Genomic DNA, 6000 nt, shown 5'->3' with positions numbered 1-6000 from the left:
GTTCTCTGTGATGTTTTGCAAATATATATACACTGGTTGGACAATAAGGTAAACACATGTGCTATAAACAATGTCTGGCAAACAGGCCTTTGATATATGTGTGTGTGTGTGTGTGTGTGTGCGTGTGTTTGTGGGACGGCTAACAGAGTTTTGAATCATCTGTTCCCAAACTGCAGGTGCACTGGTCAACAAAAACTGCAAGTATTTCATATGTCAGGGGCAGCAGTCTGGAAAATGACAGCAGAAACAAAACACAGAAAAACTGCTTAGATAAAGAGGATGTTGAAACTAACCACTGGGGGTGTGACAGATGTACAGAATATATACACTGTATAGGGAAATGACAACTACTGCTGGTTGGGGTGCAACCTTGTATAATCCACCTTTGCTTTGTTGCAGCGCTTGCAATGATTATTTACTGAATTCAAAGTCCTTTCTCATGAAGTGTTTACATTACTTTTTTCGACTCCCTGTTGTTTAGTTAAAAGGATCTTTATTATTGAATGTATTGGAGCATATTCACAGACAGAATGGCCATAATGCTGCGCACTGATTGGCTCCAGCTCGTCTAATTGAAAGGAAACAAACCTGCTGACTGGAGGCTTTTCAGATCAAGCCCAGCTGTGATGTGTTTTCCCTGAAACTGGAAAACTGAGTCCAGCTGTGATGCGTTTTTCTTGAATCTGGAAAACCGAAGGTGTCTTGTTGAAATATCAACAATTAAAAATGATAAATTATAATTAATGTCGCACTAATCAACATGTTAATATTAAAAATCTGTTAGTTATTACATCAAATGATGATGTGTAATGTGAAAAGGGTCACTCATGGTGAGAAACACATAGAGAATCATTTTCTCAACGCAGTATCCTCACCTCTACAGAGTGTTGTAGGCTACATTTAGATGAAAACTGCCCTACTTAAAACAAGAAAGTCTTGCTGTTTGCTGTAGTATGCATGCCAGGCCAGTAGTTGGCAGTGTAGTGACATAGCCTAAAAGCTAATACACCAGATCTTTTCTTCAGGCTTTGGTGGAAATCAAAGCAGGGCTAAAACAGAAGCAAAATTTGATTACATTCATCATTTAAACTGAACCATCACTCCATATTAATTCATTGCTAATGTTCCTGTTTCTGGTGTGTATGCACAGGGACTTGATGCAAAATTTAAAGAATATGAACTATCTAGAAATGGCTTTTAACACTGTAGCTTAGCTGGCAGCTAGCAGCTAATGATGCTAACTCCGTGAATGGCGCTAAACTAGACAACAGTGCTGACGGAGCTAGTCGTGTTCAATTCAGAAATTGAATTATAGCAATCATGTAAACTGAAACATAACTCCAGATTAATTCATGCTAATGTTCCTCTGTTTCTGTTGTGTAGTAAAAGGACTGCAATGTAAAATGTAAAGCATATGCGCTATCTTGAAACAGTTTTCAAACATTGAGGTAGCTTAGCAGGCATTTAGCAACTAATGATGCTAACTCCATGAACAGTGCCAAATAAAGACAACAATGATGACAGAGCTAATGGTGTTCACCAGGGAGACACTTAAGGGTGGGCGCTAAGCCTCCGCAGCAACGCTGTTCCGAGCCCTCGGGATACACACATGAACGCACACCCACGGCTTTCCTCAACAAACCACAGAGAAGCTCAGATTACAACACACAAAGAGGTAGCATGACTTTATTCTCTGTTCAGATGTCATGACTCCACTATAGCTTTACAAATAGCAAATAGTGGTCTGCGGCTATGTTTATGCTCTGAATTTCACATACACAAGTAGGCAGACAGTTGTTGACCAGTCTCAGTGGCCAAAAAAGAAAAAATAATCTACAGCTTTGTTTCAATATTTAAAACCCTTCCTTTGAAGTATTTGCATTTTTTCATGTCCTTACAATGTGTTTGTTTTCTGTAATGTCCTCTTTCTACAGTAGTTTTAATTGTCAAATGCATATGAGTACGGGATAAAAGCTGCAAGACAAAGCAAAGCCAGCACAAGTACACATTTCACATAATGTGGTAGACAACAGCTGGTCTTGAAAAACATTGTTGACTGTGTTCTTTAATCTTATTTATTAAAACAACATGACAGGATGCTTTTTTCCCCCTTCTTTTTGTGGTTGTGCTGTAAACATATATCCCAGTTGCTTTTCTTCTGCTGTTGCACTTTGAGTCACTGCTTCAAATGTTTGAATGGATCTCTGGGGTCTGTATATAAAAATGCAGTTGCAGGTACCGCTTGTGACCACAGGTGTTGCCAGATGAATCAGAAAAGAAATCCTTTATATTTCAACTTTAAATTGGGCATAAATATGACCATAGATATGTATAAACACAAGATAGTTTAGATTATGGCAGTAACCTGCTGTTAGGTCAGTAACAGTATCTTTCGTGGTGAAAATATTTTCCGAGATCGGATGAGAACAAGGTGGTATGGCCATAAGCTGGTGCCCTCCCGAGGGTCTGAGTGCGACCCACAGCAGCAAAAACGAAAGAGTGACAATGGGAGAACTAGCCAGCCTAGCCCATCTGACCTCTGCCCAAACTCTAGCACCCCCAAGGGACCTCGGAAGGTGACTACACCTGTCTTTTTATTTACCTCTTTAGGGATTTACTTTTAGTTACTTTTTTAAAAATATGTTTGTACTTTTTTCTCTTTTTTAGTATTATTATGATGTTCACTATTCTGTATATGCAATATATATATATATATATATATATATATATGTATATATATATATATATATATATATATATATATATATATATATATATATATATATATGTATATATATTCTTTATATCATCATTTGTGTCCTATATGTTACTCTTACTATTATTTACGTAGTCCATCATCTCCTTCTTCTTTCTGCAGATACGCATGCACCTAAACACATATACGTGAATGACCTCAAACACCACCCATAGCATAGTAAAATAACCGGTTTGCATATCAACAACAGTAAGACTATCATTATGCTTGATCTATTTTTTGTATGTTTGTTGTGGTTTTTCATTTGTTTGTCCTGTCTTGTCCAGTCTTGTATAAATTTCTCTCTCCATCTGACCCCGTGTATGAGTTGCCTATCAATACCTTGTTCATGTTCTTGTTTTTGTACTGCACTCAGTAATTTAAAAAAAAAGAAAGTATCCAGCCCATTCTTAATCCGAATTCATCAAATAATAATAATATACATTATGCAGTGCTTTCAACCTATGATCCCAACACTAAAGGCCACCTTTCGCACCTGCGTGATCCAGCGCTTGATGTCATCAGCTGAGTATGCGTGTGTACAAAACCATTCGCTTTGTTATTATTTGCTGCTGGACGGCACATGCCATTGCATATAAACAGTTGAACACTGTGCGGCTCAGACCCTCCTGGTAGCACCTATAGGGCGATGGGGTGGTGGATGGATCCAACAAACCCTGGAATTTCATGAGGGAGTCCAGTGTGAATGTAATATTTTTTTCGACATCTTGCCATGTGCTTTTGTTGCCGAAACGAAAGTGCAGAGTAATCCTGCCATGTGCTTTTGTTGACATCATGGTAGCAGCATCCCAGAACGTCAACAGCAGACGCAGAAGGATACCTAGAGTGTAATATTGCAGAAGTCCACTGCAAAGCGGCATTATGGGACGACTTGGGATGAAAACGTGCTGGCACTACCTACCACAGTTACACTGAGCGCACATCACTGGATTATTTGCATAAACTAAGGGAAAGGTTTTTATTCTGAGCTGTGGCAGCACTGCATACCTCTGTCTAAATTTCAGGGATTTTAGCTTTTAGTGAATTAAAGCCCCTGGGCTGCATGCTTTTTGGGGGCCACCCATATTAAAGCGGCTTCCACTTGTAGGCCTCCGCCAACAGTGTGTGTAGAAATCGTCATTAACACGACAGTGCAGAGATCAACCCCAATCAGAAGCCGCGGCAAAACAATCGGAAGCCATGTTCAATATTATCTTTACATTAGCGATGATGAGCAAATTTGTTTGTCGGCGAGCACATCTGAGCTTTATCAGCTGGAGGATGGTGTGACTGATAGAGCGTCATTGTGGTGGGTGTGACGGAGTAGGCAGCAACCGGGCTCATGTAACTTCCTGGTTATGAATAGCCTCCGTGGAAAGGTCAATGCCATGACAACCCTGTGATGGATGTCACTGACGTCCAATTAAATCCTTCTAAAAAAGGCGCCTCTGAGGCTCTTGTGTGTGCTTATTAAATATAAAACAGCTAAATCAAAAGTCTGAGGGCCTGCTTCTCTGTGCTTAATGCCGACTAGGACAACCAAGAGCATTTTTTACTCCTCAATTATTCATGTTTTTGATGAGGGGGTCAATAAGGGAAAGAGCACTCGTTATGAATGTTTGGAGCTAAGCGCAAAGGTCACAACACACAAACACACACAAATACACATCTTTTCAGACGCTTCTAACTTTTTTCCTCACTCTTTCTCTCTGGATAAATAGAGCAGAGCAAAGAACAGTACTCCCGTGCTTTGAGGAATGCAAATATTTGTCGCCAGGTTGTTGAAGCTTTCTTTTTTGTATCTATCTCTCACCCGGTCTCCTTCTCTTACACACACACACACACACACACACACACACACACACACACACACACACACACACACACACACACACACACACAAGCTGCTTTGAGGAAACTGGGACAGACAGTCGAGCCATGAATAAGAGGATGCACGTTTTTATTTGTGTATTATTTGGCCCTTTGAAACTTCCCTCCACAAGTGCACATGCATATGCACGCAGACACACACTCAAATCCAGCCTCAGTTTCCTTCCTCGAGTCCGACAGTAAAAGTCCTCTCACTTTTAAGCCTACCTTTGGTTGAACTTATGCTTTTCTTTTTTTCCCCATGTCTTGTGTATCCACTCTGAAATTATAGATGGGGATAATAATAATAATGTCATTTTGTACCGGAATCTTAGTCATTACCTGCAGTAAAGTGCTTCTAATTGATACCACCAGAGAGATAATGATTACAATGCCCTCCAGGAACATATTATTGCAATATTAACCTTTGTATATACTTTTATGCAGAAGACTCTGGCACATTAAGGGATCTCTAAATCTTACTTGTGCGGTCTAATGCCATTACAAAAGAATGGATACTCGGAGGTGTGCCCTTTTCCTGATTAAGTGTGTCCAGGGGTTTGCAGCCATCTCCAGGAAATGGATGACATGGAAGTGCAATTTCCAACGTCTCTCTCTTCTCTTACTGACTGGAGCTTTCTTTCTTTCCCATGCATGCCTTCGTAGACGTGCACTGGAGATAACCTTTGTCTTATCCCTGTGTATGTGTGTTTAAAAGGGGACTTTGTTGATTTTTCAACCATGCTGTACATGCTGTACTTCCACATTGTCGTATTGCCCGCCAACCAAGCTGCCGCCACCATGCATGAAAAGCTGCATTTCCATCAAAAGCTTTCAGTATTGTACCTTTAGAATCAAAAGTAACACCAATGAACAGGTATCTAACCAGCCAACATAGAGCATTCCCACAAATTTGCAAAAGTTACCCACAAGTTGCATGAATCTTTCAAAGAAGACATTTTAATCTAATGTTCAAAGAACGTTTTCAGGATGCTCATCATTTTAAATAATGTCTCTCTAAGCTTGAATTCTGAATAAGACGTAATGTTATAACGGCAACATTCTGAGGATGTTTCGGTGATGTTGAGAGGTGACAGATCATAGAATGTTCTTTTATAAAACGTTATCTTGACATATCTTATTATTGAGGACTGAGATAACATTGCATTATTTAAAGAAAATGTGATGTAATGTGATATGTCAGCAAAGGAAAAAAAACTCTTTTTAACACTTTTTTAATGTTTTTCGAGAATGCTTCCATAACTTAAGAGGAACATCCTGGGAACTAAAAGAAAACTTGCTGCTGAAAACGTTACGTGATAGTTGCATTGGTTGCATTGTACCATTATCAGAACGTTTTTAGAGCTAAAAATTGC

This window comes from Plectropomus leopardus, chromosome 1 (genome assembly GCF_026936395.1).
Source record: "Plectropomus leopardus strain MGB_pleo_1.0 chromosome 1, ASM2693639v1, whole genome shotgun sequence".
In the NCBI taxonomy this organism is placed as follows: domain Eukaryota; kingdom Metazoa; phylum Chordata; class Actinopteri; order Perciformes; family Serranidae; genus Plectropomus; species Plectropomus leopardus.
The sequence above is the reverse complement of the archived record's forward strand: the minus strand, read 5'-3'. Positions refer to the sequence as shown.